Raw genomic sequence first — 17,749 nt, forward strand, 5'->3', positions numbered from 1 at the left:
CGGAGCTCACCGACACTTCATCTTTGATATAATGTGTCATAGGAAATAAGTCTGCTCAAGTCAGAATCCACACTTACTTAACTTTGCATACAATTTCTTCTCTTTGAGAACTCGCAAAACCTGAGTCAGATGGTGGGCGTGTTCTTCTCTACTTTTTGAATAAATCAAGATCTCATCGATGAACATAATGACGAACTGATCCAATATTTATCTGAAAATCCTATCCATCAAGTCCATTAAGATTGTTGAAGTGTTGGTTAGTCCAAATGGCATGACTAGGAACTCATAGTGTCCGTACCTAATTCGAAAGGGTATTTTGGGAATGACTTCTGCCCTGATCTTTATCTGATGGTAACCTAAATACAGGTCTATCTTGGAGGAGACCTGGGCACCTTGCAACTAATCAAAAAAGTCATCAATCCTGGGGATAGGGTACTTGCTCTTGACTGTGACCCTATGTAGGCCTCTATAGTCTATACATAACCTCAACGTCCTATCTCCCTTTCTTGTAAATGTGACTCTGACACCCCAATGGGACACACTATGTCGGATGAATTCACTGTTCTGCAATTCAGTGATCTGTTTCTTCAGTTCCTCCATCTCAACATAACTCATGGGGTAAAGAGTAACCGAAATAGGCTGAGTACCAAGCTGAAAGTGTATGGTGAATTTGACTTCTCTATCCACTGACAGTTTGGTTAGTTCATCCGGGAACACATCTGAAAAGTCTTTGACTACAGAAATCTCTTAAATACAAATTTTCTTCTTAGGTTTGCCTAGTTAGAGAAAACAGTCGGGTTAAAGCACTTGATAACAGGAGAATTTTCCATGAAGGAAACAAATGTTAAAAATTTTTATTAATTTGTGAATGACTCCTCATTAGGATGGTTGAATATAACCTTCTTGTTAAAACAATCTATGGTGGCGTGATATACCGCTAGCCAGTTCATTCCTAAGCTTACATCAAAGTTTCCCGTGTCAATCTCTATTAGGTCTACACTCAATTTCCTATTTGCTATATCTATGACACAGGCTTTGTATACAACTTCCTCCAGTAGTGTCCTACTCTTAGGAGTAGACACAAACAACACATAATCAAGTTTTTTAGGTACTATATTTAATTTTGATGCAAAAATATGTGAAACAAATAAATGCGATGCACCAGTATCAATCAAAACATGAGTAAGATGGTTATAGATAGTGTACATACACAATACCACATCTGGATCAGTTTCTACATCCTGCTGAGTGAGGTTGTAAGCCCTGTCCTGGATAGGAGGTCTGGTCTGGTTTTGGTTCTAGTTCCTTGGGCACTCTCTTACATAATATTAGGCACTACCGCATATGTGGCAGGTGTTGTTGAGAGAATAGAAGGGTCAGTCCCCATGATCTTTACCACAATGCTGACAGGTCTTACTGCGCTATGCTGCTGGATCCTGAGGAGGAGCCTGAGTCATCAGCCTGGGTCTCTTATTTTGTTGAACAGGTGCAGTAGGTGTTGGTCTGTGGTGTGGAGCCGAGGGTCTAGGGTTCCCTACTTCTTAAGGGAAGGTGCGAAGGTTCCTCTCCACCAACTATGCCTTGGCTAGGACAGCCGAATAAGTGCTGAGCTCAAGCACAAACAACTGTTGTCTGATCTCAGGACAGAGACCCCACTCGAACCTTCTAGCCTTCCTGCCTTTATCCGTCATGCTCTCCGGGAAATACTGGCCCAACTCTAGGAACTTAGAAGCATATTCTGATACAGTCATGTTCCACTATACCAAGTGTGCAAACTCCATCTCCTTCAGATGTCCAAGATGCTTCGGGAGGTACTCTGCATGAAAGGCCGTTAAGAACTGTTCCTAAGTGACTGGAAAGGGCGGGGTGGCTTGCTTAAATTGCCACCAGCATGTAGGTAGCAATGATGACTTTCTGTTCGGGAGTCACCCCAAGCGTCATGAAGACCTTCTCTATCTCAGCTAACCAGTACTCGGCCTCTTCAAAGGTGGATCCTCCTACAAAAGTAGATGAATTTAGCCTTTTATATCTCTCAATATAGCATGAATTCATCATGTGAGGAGTTGGGTTCTGTGGAAGAGGGATTGGAATGCGTTGATGATGGACTGGGTGGCCCTGTGGTGGTATTGGGTGATACAGTGGAGACACCAGATTGTACTGTAGTGGTGCTGGGTGATGCAGTTCGGGCACTGAGCCATACTGCGGTGGTGAAAGGTGATACTATAGTTGGGGCACCGGATCATGCTGGGCTGGTGCTGGGTGGTACTGTAGAGGAACACGGTCGTACCGGGGTAGCTCAGGATCCTCTCGCTGTAGAGGTGTTTTAACCTGTGGCAGCGGGGGAGGGTCAAGTAGCTCCCTCCTTTTCTCCCGAGCCTGCTGAGCAGTGATGAGTCTCTCTAGCATCTCAAATAACCGATCAACATCCTCTTGTAACGAACCCTCTTGGGCTGTTTGGTTTAGTGGGGGCCTTCCTCTCCTCATCTATCTGTACCTGCATATCACAAAGAACGATTGAATGATAATTTATTATTTTTAGTATTTCCTAAGGATTTTGTGTGAGGAATGTGTTCGAGGAACGCGACTCTGATACCAACTATAACGACCCTGGAATTTCAAAGGAAATAAATCTTAAATTAAGTGTGGAAGTGAAATAATTAGTTAGGTTTGCATTCCTTACACAACAACTTAAAGTACCAAATAGTGCTGCAGGTATTACCCTTTTGAAGAAAATACAAAAAAATTAAGAAAACAAACGGAAAATAAAATAAAATTAGCATCCTACTCCCACCCTCTTGTGGATCGGGCTCCGGATACTGGTCCTCTTGATCTAAAATGGTTAAATAAGGAATAAGCTACACTAGCTAAGTAAAAATATCACGCTACTCACCGACATAGAAATGAAGGTCGATAAAAAAATAAAAAATAACTAATTGAGCACTTAATTAAGCAAATTTTTTTATCAATAATAAAATCATTTACCGTCCACTTACCGTAGTGAGATTTACAAAACAACCTATAGAGACAATAGCATAACACTTATCATGATTTCATTTGCAATTGATAACATGCACATATTATAATTTCATATTCAATTAATCAAAATAACAACTATCCCTTTTCATCAGTCTGCTGGTATCCATGGGGATCCACAGCGATGTCCCCATTACGCGTGAACCATTTTTTTTAACATTCTCAATTAACGGACCGTCCCCATACTCCGTCTGATATGGGCACAAAATTATTAAACCTCAATACCCCGTCCGATATGAGGGTGAAACGGGTTATCCCAATACCCTGTCCAGTATGAGCGCTAAATTACCAAGTCTTGATACCCCGTCCGGTATGAGACAACATTCGCGGTAGGGTTCCCAATGGACCCGATTCGTCCACCATCTCCTATGATATCCAGTGAAGCTGCGTTTCATCCATTCATTTAATCACACAAATTTTCGTTTACTTTTAACCTCTAGTTCCCCAATTCAACCATAACCATACAAAACAAACAATACATGCATTTAAAACTATAAAATCGATTAATCAAGTACTATCATGCATTTAAACTGTAGAATAAATCAAACAGATTCAGTAATGAATAGCTTTTAGTTCTGCCTCCATTAGTAACTCGATATTAATTATAAATATTTTCTAGATTGCATAATTTACCGTATTATTATTAATTGGACTTCAATTCTGTAACAGAGAATAGGGTGAGAGATTCTTACTCAATTTGATACCCGAAAAGTTAAGCTGTTGACTGTGCCTACTGGCGACTCCTGGGTTCCCTGAAATTTTCTTCGGTGATTAAAACGCGCTAGAAGTACCTACAAATATGTAAAAAAAAAAGACCAAAAATAGTGTCAGGATGCCTTTTTGGCCAATTCAGGAATTCCGGCACGGTGGCTCCGCCGTGCTCCGGCGCTGGCGACGGCGATACGTCTCGAGTTAGCTGTTTTCGACCGTTTTTGATCGAATTCAACCGATTTTGCATCAATCTCTACAAGAAAATATATTAAGGGGCCTCGGTTGGCCAAAAAAATTGAAAAACTGAAGCTCACTAGTGGCGGGGCTCTCAGGTGCAGCGACTCTGCCGGCTCACTTTGCAGTTAGGTGGTTTACTCCGATCAACTTGTAGAGAAGGAAACGATGATCAAAATAGTGGAAAAATTACGCAGAACAGGAATGGGAAGGGCCTCATCAGAGGCGATTTTTGTAATTCCCTACGACGACGCCACTGGGTTTTGCCCGCAGTTTTCGGCCAATCCGCCGGTCCTTCTGCTCCGATTTGGCCATAGGGATGTTTAAAATTGAATTATAAGTAAAAATTTTTTTTTTACCTCTTTTGGCAGTCGGAAAGGGCTCCGGCGCAACGGTAGGTGGCGGCGGCTTCCTTCCCGGCAGCTGAGTCTTCTTCTCCAGCGGGGGGTAAGGGAGTTCTGGTGGCTAGAGTTAGGGTTTAGTGTGAAAATGATTATTTATATCTGTCCCCATTTAATCTAGACCGTCCATCACATTTGATCTGGACTGTCCGATCGTGATTAAATAGGGAGTGAATCTGGACCGTTCATCGCAATCTAATCTGGATCGTCCGATCGCGATTAAATAGGAAGTGGATCTAGACCGTTGATCTCATTTAAATATGACCGTCCGATCGCATTTGGGGAGGGGACACATCTGAGCTGTCCGTGCGCGGGAACGGATCTGGGTCGTTCGATCGTGGACACGTGGATCACCCGCGTGTCCACCACATCAGCGTCCGTTGTCACGCGTCATGTTCTGGTTCGTCGGTGCTGCTGACCAGGCATCCTACGTGGCACAACTTTCTTAAATTATATTTTGACTTCCAATTTTTTATTTTACTTTCAAAAATACCCCTATAACCTAAATTTTCACCCCTTTTTCTCAAAATTGTTTCCAATTTCATCCTCCATCAAATTTTCTTCATTTTTACACAAATTAAAATTAAAAAATTACAATTATAAATTAATTTAATTTTCATTAAATTAAATTTGGGCATTACATAATGAAAATAAGTACGAGGTTAAACCTAGAACAGAAACAACAATAGTTTCTTTTTGTAGAACTTGAAGAAAAAAAGGAAACAAAATCAAATTTAAACTTTTTTGGAAAATAACAAAATTGTTGATGTCGGCAATGATATCACAAGGGAGAGAGGATGGAAGGCACATGTTTTTCTTTATCTTGGTAGCCACTCAACTTATATATATAGATATAGTTCTCTTCTTATTCGTTTTTTCCTCTTATCGCACAGCCTCTCTCTTTTTCTCTCTTAATATTTTTTTCATGCAACATATATATCTCTCTCTCTAAAACTGCAGTCTTAATTCTTTTTTTTCTTTTTAAATTATTTAATTTGTCATTTTTTTAGACACATAACCAACAATCTCTCCCTCTAGGCCATGAAGATATGTCAACCATACATTGCTCAATGTCCAATCAATCTCACATTCTTGGTGCAAGATTGATGTTTGTCATGAGTCACTATATTGGTCAACATGTTAGTTAGATTTTTACTAGTGTGAATCTTTTTCAATAATTCTAAATTTTCTTTGAAGTATATTCACAATCATTATCACTGCGAAAACACTTTAAGGAAGTCTCCTTTTCTCTTTTCACCATGACATGAGATTACTTAAAATACTAAAGAACCTGTCCTTTTGTTTTAACACAAACACCCAAACCTTTCGTGAAGCATGTAATAAAAATAAAAAAAAAATATCTGCTACCTCCTACAGTTTCCACATCAATAGGACTACACATATCAGAGTAAACTAATTCAAGTATATTCTTTTTCTTTTTAGATGAGCTAGTAAAAGAAATTCTATGTTGTTTACCATATACACAATAATCATAAAGGCTTAAACTCATACCTTTTGTAAAGGGAATAAGGGACTTCTTTGCCAAAGTTTGCAACCCCTTCTCACTCATGTGAGCCAGCCTCTTATGCCACAAGTATGGTGAAACATCATCTTCAACTGCATTCAGTGCGCCTTTAATAGTATTCATCTGAGTCTTATAAAGTATATGACACAATTTACCTCTAGCAATCGTAATTGAACCTTTAGTGAGTTTCTATTTTCTACCACCAAATAGATTGTAATAACCATCTAAGTTAAGAATATTAGTAGAAATCAGATTAAGACATAAATCTGGTACATGTCGCACGTTCTTTAGAGTCAACGTGCAATCAACATCTGTCTGTACAAAATCATCACCAATACCCACAATGTTTGTATAGTTGGTATTACCCATCTTCACTCTGTTAAAATTCTATGGTTTGTACATAGTAAAGACATCTCTTCTGGGTGTAGCATGATAGAATGCTACAGAATCAATAACTCACTCAATATCAGAATCAGTGATATGGCTAGGATTCTCAACAAATGAAAGTACAACCAGTTCTTCACTGTCAGCAGCTACAGTTGTAGTAGTGTTCTGATCATCTGTCTTTTTTTTATTTTTCTCACTATTCTGTTCCTTTTTCCAAATCCTACAATTTTTTTTTTCATATGTCCCTCTTTGTCGCAATGATAATAACTGAACTTTCCTTTCACCTGTGATTTACCTCTAGAGTTATAGTGCCCGTTAGGACCTCTGCTTTTACTTCTACCCCTACTCTCTGTTGTTGTAATAAGTGCTTCTGAAGTCTTAATACCCATATATTTTCTTCTAGTCTCTTCATTGTGTAGACTATCTATTACCACAGGTAAAGACAAAATAACGTCTGGAGCAGAATTGCTAAGAGACACTACTAAGATTTTCTAACTATTTAGCAAAGAACTTAAGAGCAATAACGCATGTAATTCATCATCTAGAGTCATTTTCATTGTTTTGAACTCATTTACCAACTCTTGAAATTTACTCAAGTGTTTAGCAAGTGATTATCCATCTCTCAACTTCAAATTGACAAGCTTTCTATTAATAAAAGTCTTATTCCAAGCATTTTTTCTCTCATACATATTTTTTAATTTGTTCTACAAAACGTGTACATTCACTTCTTTATTTGTATAACGGTAGACACTATTACCCACCCTTTGTCAGATAGTTATTACAGTCTTTCTATGCATCTTCTTCCATTCATCATCTGATTTTCCCATTGGCTTAGCAGTTCTTAACTTAATCAGATCATAAAAATTTCTATAATAAAGATCTTCCATCTTTGACTTCCAAATTGAATACTTTGAAGAAGATAATGTTATCATAGTACTAGTAATTTTCTTCATCCTAATTCAGACAATTAATCTCATATCACAAATCAATCAACAGATCAATCAAGCAAACTTTAATACCATTGGTTGGGTCCCCAACAAAGATAAAATTAATTGTGCAAATTAAATCAATCTCAAATTAATTAGCAGAAACTAACAACCATAACTCTAAGCCAAATTGATGCACAATGGAGCAAAAATAATAAGCTAATAATAACCGCAAAATTAAATAGACACAGGATTTTACGTAAAAAAAACTGTACAGTGTGAAGAAAAAAATCACGGGTCAAGCTCCGAATCAAATCTACTATTAATGAAAATAAGTGCAAAGTAATCCACCAAGAATTAAACCCAAAACAGAAAGAACAATCTTTTCTTTGTGCAAAACTTGAAGAAAAAAGGGAAACAAAATCAAATTTAAACTTCCTGAAAAAGGAAGAAATTGCTGATGTCGTCGATGATATCAACAGGGAGAGAGAATGGAAGCCAACTATTTTTCTTTCTCTTGGCAGCCACTCAACTTTTATATATATATATATATATGTCTATATAGTTTTCTTATTCTTCATTTTCTCCTCTTACCGCACAACCTCTCTCTTTCTCTCTTAATATTTTTTTCATGCAACATATATATATCTCTCTAAAACTGTAGCCCTAATTCCTCTTTTTCTTCTTTTTAAATTACCTAATTTGCCTTTTTTTTTGGGTTGGACACATAACCAACAATATGTAGCCTCAGAGAATGATACCTTCTCTTAGTAGATCTTATTTTATCGTCGCAAGAAAGTCTCTTACTTCATTGCGAAGTGTTGTACTGAGTCTGATCATATACTATTTGCACGTTAGAGATTGGTTTTGATGGACTTCGTACTTTTCTTAGGTACATTTGCCATAAGAGTTGGTTGGGAAGTTGGTTTATGCCTCAAAAGAAAAGTTATTTTGCTTTGTAACTTCCAAAGAGATGGTGGGTATTCGGTCTTGATCAACAACTTCATGGGGATATTAATGTATACCAAATCAAATTCTTTTTTGAACTGGTTAAAAACAAGGTGATTTCAACTTTCTCCTCCCCCTGATATGCTTTGTTGGCAATTTATGAGCCAATTGGATATCATTATTTTGTGAAAACAATTTAAGTTTCTTCAATGATGCCGACTTCAATTTATTGTTTTGTGACAATTTAATTACAATTTTTAGTGATGATAATGTTCTTGTAATTCTATGCAATTAGTCTGTTGGATGATGCCGACTTTTTTTATTTCTTCAATATTTCTAATAAGGTTACATTTACTAAATTGGTGATCAAGATCCAAGAGCTAGTCTATATGCTTAAATTCTAATATGATGGCAAACAAATTCAAATACAATTACAAACTTAAGTAAGCTAAAATAAAAATCACATTTAACTCTTCAACTTTGCCAGCAAATAAACGTTTCAAACCCAATAACAATAAACTGTAACAAACAAACTTGAAATTGAAATTGGAATACAATTCTAAACAAACTCAAATGCAATTACACATCTAAGTATACTGAAAGAAAAATTCAATTAAATTTTTTTGGCAATTCCAAACAAATAAACAAACAACTAGCTCAAGTGAAATTACAACAAAATAAAACAAACAAATTTCAACAACTACTCACTGAAATTCAATTACAATTACAAACAAACTCAAATACAATTACAAACTCAAGTAAACTAAAATAAAAATCACATTTAACTCTTCAACTTTCTCAGCAAACGAACGTCTCAAATACAATAACGATAAAATATAACAAATAAATTACAACCACCCTTACAAGCTGAGAAGAGAAAAAAAGTAAATTTCAAATATCAGCCCAGAAAATGAATATGTCATTTTAATATTGGAAAAAATAAGAAAAATAATATTATATCTGCATGAATTGAAATGATGATAAATTAAAATATTAGCATTATTTGCTTAGTGAATTTCTTTTTGTGTACACTAACATAGTAATACATGGCTATTTTCAATGTTATGCAGTGGACAATGAAATTGTTTTCTTTTAATGTTTGTTTTTCTTCATTTTAATCATATTTTCTTCTTTTCTTTTTTTAATTTCAAGCTTTGTTATCTATTGTTCCAATACAAAGCTATGCATTTGTTAGATTTAATTGATAATGGTTCTCTTCTCGTATGAATTACAATATTGAAAAATCTTGTTATTTATATATTGATATGCTCACTTTTGTTTAGTTTTTACATATCCAAACACTGAAAATAAGGTAATAAGCACGTGGTCAATATTATGTTTTTTGTTCTCTTTTGCAAGTAACACTATTGAAGACATGTTTAGTTATGAGATATTCATGGAATAAAAAGTTTATTTTCCTTCTCTTATGAAATACATATTATTTTCTATCACATATTTTTTTTAATTTAGCATGATTTACTCAATAATATCTTTTTGTTTACTTTAATGTAGGACTACTTAAGGTTGTTATCAATCTTTGGGTACACTTTTTAAGGTAAATAAGCATGCGTTTTTATTTTTTTTAGCTAGCTAAAATTTTAATATTTTGCTACTATATAACTCTTTAGGTAAAAAGTTTAAGATAGTTCAATATTTTTACTTGTGTTTTGTTCTCTTTTGTAGGTAGTACTGGAGCAAAAGGTTTCTCTTCCTTCTCTTATGACATAAATTTTATTTTCTATTATATATTTTTCTATTTAGTTCTTTTTTTTACCTATTTTTTTTTAAAAAAATTAAATAGGGTTTGAGAGGGTTACAACGTTATCTATCTCTATAGTATCTATCATAATAAATTTTAAAAAGTTTTAAGATTATTCTATTATAACTTAGTTTACTATAGATTCGTAAGAGTATGATTATAGTAAAGGAAAATAGGACATCACTCAACAAATTAAACTCAATATTTCCTAGAATAAAAACCAAATAAATCAAAATAAAAAAAAACTTACATCACACTAGATCTATTAAACAAACCAAACCAAACAAATTACAATTATAAACTGAAACTGGAATACAATTCCAAACAAACTCAAATACAATTACAAATCCAATTATGCTTTAAAAAAATCCAATTGAATTTTTTCACAATTCCAAACAAATAAACAAACAACTATGTCAAGTGCAATTATGTCAAAGCAAAACAAACAAATTTCAACAACAATTACATGCTTAAATTTTAATACGATTACAAACAAACTCAAATACAATTACAAACTCAAGTATGCTAAAACAAAAATCACATATAACTCTTCAATTTTCTCAGCAAACAAACATTTCAAATGCAACAACAATAACTATAACAAACAAATTACAATTAGAATTGAAATTGGAATACAATTTTAAACAAACTATAACGACTCCGAATATTTTAAAAGAAATAAATTATGAATTTAGTGCGGAAATGAAATAAACAGTTAAGTTTTAGGTTCCTTACACAAAAATTTAAAGTCCTAAATAGTGCTACATAAATTATCTTTTGAAGGAAATACAAAGAAAATAAGGCAATAAACAAAAAATAAATAAAATTGGTATCCTACTCGCAACCCTTTTGTGGATCGGGCTCTGGATCCTGATCCTCTTAATCTGAAATGGTTAAATAAGGGATGAGCTACACTAGCCCAGTAAGAATATCATCCTACTCGCCGATACATAAATGAAGGTTGATAGAAAAATCAAAATAATTAATAGAGTTCTTAATTAAATAAATTCATTTATCATAAACAAAATATTTTACCATCTACTTACCGTTGTTAGATTTACAAAACAACTTATAGAGATAATAACATAACTCAGATCATGATTTCATATGTAATCGATTTGAATAATAATTCTATCTTTTATCAGGCTACTGGTATCCATAGGGGTTCATAGAGATGTTCTTACAACGTGTGAACTATTTTCTTTAACATTTAAAATTAACGGATCGTCCCCATACTCCGTCCAATATGAGCGCCAAACTACTAAACCTCAATACCTTATCCAGTATAAGGGTGAAACGGGCCGTCCCCATACCCCGTCCGGTATGAGGCAACGTTTATGGTAGGGTTCCCTATGCACCCGGTCCATCCACCATCTCCCAAGATATCCAATAAGGCTGTCGTTTCATTCATTCACTTAATCACGCAATTTTTTGCTTTCCTTTAATCTCCTTTTTTCCCAATTCAATCGTAAACCCATAAAACATACATGCATTCAAAGATATAAAATTGATCAATTAGATACTATCATGCATTCAAACTGTAAAAACAATCAACAGAAATAACAATAGATAATTTATGGTTCTAACTCCATTAGTAGTAACCCGTAATTAATTTTGGATATTTTCTAAATTGTACACAATACTGTATTATTGTTAATTTGACTTCAATTCCATAACAGATAATTGGGTGAGAGATTCTTACACAATTCGATGCCTGAAAAGTGAAACTTATTGACTGCACCTAGCGGTGGTCTCTGAATTCCCTGAATTTTTCTCCGGGGATTCAAACGCGCTACAAATACCTACAAATATCTCGAAAAACAGTGTGAAGACCTCTTTTTGGCCAATTCTAAAATTCCAGCGCGACGGCGCCGTCGCGGATGGCGGTGATCCACCTCGGGTTGGTTATTTTCAACCGTTTTCGGCCGAATTTGGCCAGTTTTATATCAATCCTTGTGAGAAAACACGTTAAGGGGACTCGGTTGGGAAAAAAAACAAAAAACTGAAACTCACCGGCGGCAGGGCTCTTCGGTGTGGCAGTTCTGCCGGCTCACTTTTGCGGTTGGATGTTCTACTTCGGTCAACCTGTAGAGAAGAAAATGGTGATTACAACATGAAAAAATTTCACAAAACGAGAATCGAGAAGGGCTTCATTGGATGTAATCTTTTGAAATTTCCCGCGGCGGCACCGCCAGGCTTTGCCTGCGATTTTCAACCAATCCACCGGTCTTTTGACTCTTATTTGGCAATTGGGGTGTTTAAAATTGAATTTCGAGCAAAGAAGAACTTTACCTCTTTTAGCGGTTAGAAGTGGCTCCAACACGGCAGTGGGTGGTCGTGGCTGTCCTTCTCGGCAGCTGGATCTTCTTCTCCGGTGAGGGTGTCTGGCGGCTAGGGCTAGGGTTTGGTGTGAATAGGGTTATTTATCTTCATCCCCTTTTAATCTAGATCGTCTATCGCGTTTGATCTGGACCGTCCGATCGTAATTAAATAAGAAGTAAATCTGAATCGTTGAAACGCGTTTAAATATACCGTCCGATCGCGTCTGGGGAGTACATGCATCTAGGTCATCCGTGCGCGCAAGAGTGGATCTGGGTCGTTCGATCGCGGGCACACAGATCGCCCGCGTGGTACCACGACAGCGTTTGTTGCCACGCAGCGCGTTCTGTTTTGGCGGGGCTGCTGACTGGGCATCCAATGTGACACAACTTTCTTAAATTATATTTTGACCCCTTGTTTTCGATCTTTCTTTCAAAAATACTCCCATAATCCAAATTTTCACCTATTTTTTTTAAAATTATTTTCAATTTCATCCTCCTCCTATTTTCCTTTATTTTCACATTAAATTAAAATTCAAAAATTATATTTATAAATTACAATTAAATTAATTTGGGTATTACAACTCAAGTGCAATTACACATTCAAGTATACTAAAAGAAAAATCTAATTGAATTTTTTTGCAATTCCAAATAAATAAACAAATAACTAGCTCGAGTGAAATTATGAGAAAATAAAACAAACAAATTTTAACAACAATGCACTGAAATTTAATTACAATTACAAACAAACTCAAATAAAATTACAAACAAATTTAACTCTTTAGCTTTCCCAGCAAACAAACATCTCAATACAATAACTTCAAAATATAACAAACAAATTACAACTACCCTTACAAACTGACAAGAGAAAAAAAGTACATCTCAAATATCAGCCCAAAAAACGAATATGTCATTTTTAACATTGAAAAAAGTAAGAAAAATAATATTATATATGCATGAGTTGAAATGATTATAAATTAAAAAAATTAGCATTATTTACTTTGTAAATTTCTTTTGTGTACATTAACATAGCAATACATGGCTATTTTCAATGTTATGCATTGTCCTCTATTAATGTTTGTTCTTCATTTTAAGCATCTTTTTTTTTTTTATTTCAAGTTTTGTTATATGTTGTTCCAATATCAAGTTATGCATTTGTTACATTTAATTGCTAATGGTTCTCTTTTCGTATGAATTATAACATTGAAAAATCTAGGTTATTTATATATTGATATGCTCACTTTTGTTTAGTTTTTATAGATCCAAACTCTGAAAATAAGATAAATAAGCATGTGGTCAATATTACTTTTTTTTTTTTAACTAGTTAAAATTTTCTTTTCTTTTTTGTTATTATAAAGAATTTTAGGCAAAATATTAAAGAGAGTCTACTCATATTATCTATGTTTTGTTCTCTTTTGTAAGTAACATTACTAAAGACATGTTTAATTATGAGATATTCATGGAATAAAAGGTTTATTTTCCTTCTCTTATGACATACATATTATTTTCTATCACATATTTTTTAGTTTAGCATGATTTACTCAATTATTTTTTAATTTAACATGATTTACTCAATAATATTCTTTTGTTTACATTAATGTAGGACTACTTAAGGTTATTATCAATTTTTGAGAGCACTTTTTCAAGTAAATAAGCATGTGTTTTTTATTTTGTTTTAGCTAGTTAAAATTTTTATATTTTATTGTGATATAACTCTTTAGGTAAAAAGTTTAAGATAGTTCAATCTTATTATTTATGTTTTATTCTCTTTTATAGGTAGCACTTGAGTAAAAAGTTTGTTTTCCTTCTCTTATGACATAAATTTTATTTTCTATTATATATTTTTCTATTTAGTTTTTCTTTTTCTTGAACTAATTTATTTTAATTTTTTAATAGAGTTTGAGAGAGTTACAACGTTATCTATCTCTGCAGTATCTATCATATTAGGTTTTAAAAAGTTTTAAGATTATTCTATTAAAACTTGGTTTAACTATAGATTTGTAAGAGTATGATTGTACTAAACAAAAATAGTATGACACTCAATAAATTTAACTCAAAGTGTCCTACAATAAAAGTCAAATAAATCAAAACAAAAAAACACTTACATCATGCTAGATCTATTGACAAACCAAAACAAACAAATTACAATTAGAAACTGAAACTGGAATACAATTCCAAACAAACTCAAATACAATTGCAAATCAAATTATAAGAAAAAAAAAAATCTAATTGACTTTTTTTGCAATTCCAAACAAATAAACAAACAACAACCTTGAGTGAAATTTCGACAAAACAAAACGAACAAATTTCAACAATTACGCACTTAAATTCTAATACGATTACAAACAAACTCAAATACAATTACAAACTCAAGTAAGCTAAAACAAAAATCACATTTAACTCTTCAACTTTCCTAGTAAACAAACATTTCAAACCTAATAACAATAAACTACAACAAACAAACTACAAGTAGAAATTTAAATTGGAATACAATTTTAAACAAACTCAAGTGTAATTACACAATCAAGTAAACTGAAAGAAAAATCTAATTGAATTTTTTCGCAATTCCAAACACATAAACAAACAACTAGCTCGCGTAAAATTATGACAAAATAAAACAAATAATTTCAACAACAATTATGATTTAGTTTGAGTTATACTTATTATTATTTAAGTGGGTATTATATTACAATTATTTAAGTGAGTAACATTTGGTTATCTTAAAATTTTATTTAAAATATTACTAAATTAATTCTAATTGATTATCACTTAACCAGCACCTTAACAGTAATTAACTGTTCATTCCTTTTTTTTTTTTTTTTACATGGGATTTTTTTATATCCAATTTTTCAAGCATATGCCTTAAATTGTTGGACTTAGGGCCCTAAAAGTTACCTGGGTCTATTACCAATTTAGTATAAGAAGTGCAGATGTTATAAATGTGTGTGTGTGTGTATATATATATATACAATAATCAGGTTTTATAATTAAAATATACATTCAAGTTAATAATCACTCAGACCCCTAAATTATTTTAAAATGAATTTTTTTTTGGAACATTTTTAATAGTTGGAAGATTTAAATTTGATTTTATAGCATAAAGTATAATTTTTTTTTTTTGAAAAAACTAATATATTTTATTAATTAAATTGTATATATATTTCAATGATATTGGTGGAAGTATCAGCCATCTCATTAGCTGTATATTGAAGAAAGAAAAAACACAATTTGCTAATAAGCTTTGGTTTTGTTTAATTCAATTTTCATTCAACACTTTACCATATAATTGAACAAAAAGGAGAGTTGGTATTTTGAAGTTGCAAAAACTCCTGTAAAGAGAGTGTGTGTGTGTATATATGTATGTATATATTTGTTTGTCTAAAAGGAGTTGAGTTTTGGATAAATAAAAAAAAGGGGGTTAGGCTATGCAAGTTGCCGTTTCAGAAACCTTTTCTTTTGGAATTCAATGTTTTTGACGACAAGCGGATCAAATTTTCTAAAGTTAGCTCTGAACCCACGTGGGAATTTATTAATATTAAACCTAATTAATTAGTCAGTTGTTTATTAAAAAGCCAAACCCAATTCTAAGTGATTCAACCCTAATTTCACGATCATTATAACCAATGCATTGTTTCAATCTCATATAAAATTTCATAAAATTTTACAATCCATTTGAATTTGCAAATGAATTCATTGTTACTTCTAAGTTTCTCCCAAATATATGCGTAGATAATTAAAAGCAGAAATTGAAATTAATTAATTGTAATTTAGTCTTGTGCCATCACTCGCTCAACTCAAAAGTTTCAAAACTTAGTTCTTCAAACTATAATTGAAAATTCGTAAGTTATATATGTAATATTTTTAGGTATGTTTAAATAGATAAGTGGATGAAGAATTTTGCAACATAAGAGGCTCTATAAGTGTATATTTTAATAAATGTATCGGCAGCTAATTGTATACTTTAATAGATATACCCTTTGACATTGTCTTTATGTATAAGAATGATTCTTATTTTGAAATGATAGCGCCATGATTACCAAACTTTTGTGATCAATTGATTTATTATAATATATATATATATATATATATATATATATAGTTGGTGAATGGATGGCATTATCGTGTATGTATGTGTTTATATATATATATATATATAAAGTTTTCATGTACAAGCAAGTGTGAAATAAGATGATCAAACGAGAATTCTGATATGATTTGATTAATTATATAGTAAAAGACATTCTCTCGTATTAATAATTGTTATAACAATTTTAATTTACATTTGGAGAAATTTAAGAGTTTTATAATATTTAAAAATATTTTTATTTTCAATAATTTAAAATTATATACACAAATTATATATTGGATTATTGAAATATATTTTGAATTTTATAATTTGGTATTATTCAATTGGGAAAAAAAAGAAAAGAAATGTAAGTATTTAATTCGCATTTAATAGTGGGAAGAATTTAACGTTCATAATTAATTAATTAATTAAAAGGGTAACCTTTTATATGCCATCTTTCTTATAGTACAAGTAGAATTCGTAATAAAAATCACCTAACACCGTTGATTTTTCCTTCTTTCTAGATGACACCCCACATTTTATTTTCCTTTAACGTGTCAAAAATTGCAATACCATAAGTTAGATCATAATTAATTATGTTTCACTCAACCATTAAAATTCCATTCCCATATATATATATATATATGTAAGTTACTTGAACCCCCACATGCACATTTCTTCTGGTGTCAAGAGATACATAAAAATTTAATAATTTCCTATATATATATATATGTAGTGTACATAATTCTCATTCGGGTTGAGTGTATGTATGTAACTTTTCTTCAGCAAGTCTTTTGAGAATATACGATACCCTTTATATAGGCACATTATGAGAACACACGCACCCTTTGTGTCCATTCATAATACACCAAAAATAATTTAAATTAAGCACGATAATTAGTATACTTGTGGATTCTTATATAAGCATATATTATGTATGTAGGAGAACTTAAACCAATATATACTTTAACCCCTTATATAAGCATATATCATGATAGTTGGATTAGTAATTTATCAAAAAGAAACAAATAAATAAAGGATTTATGCAATTGTTGGGGAAATATTTTATATCTTGTTTGCTGGGTCATATATAAGTAAGTTTGGTTCCTCCACTAAAGGAGGACTGAATTAATATACTTCAAAATTGACCTGCATGCAAGTCATGACGTATCTAATTAAGCATTAGAAATTAAAATTTAAGAAGAAATTAACATTATAAATCACTGTAATTAGTTGATAAAGTGCAATTAATTTGTAATTAGTTGAGTGAGTGTGTGGTAGGGTCAAGATGATTGGATTAAAATAATTAAAAGAAATAATTAGGTTAATTTTGGTGGTTTACAAGTCACATATTCTCTGGGGATTTCTCTCTCTCGGTGGTGGCTGACAAACTTCCCTCATAACTTTTTCTTTGTTCTCTCAAAAAGTTTTTTTTTTAATT

The sequence above is a fragment of the Carica papaya genome, chromosome 2 (assembly GCF_054855325.1).
Source record: "Carica papaya isolate Zhongbai chromosome 2, ASM5485532v1, whole genome shotgun sequence".
Lineage (NCBI taxonomy): Eukaryota > Viridiplantae > Streptophyta > Magnoliopsida > Brassicales > Caricaceae > Carica > Carica papaya.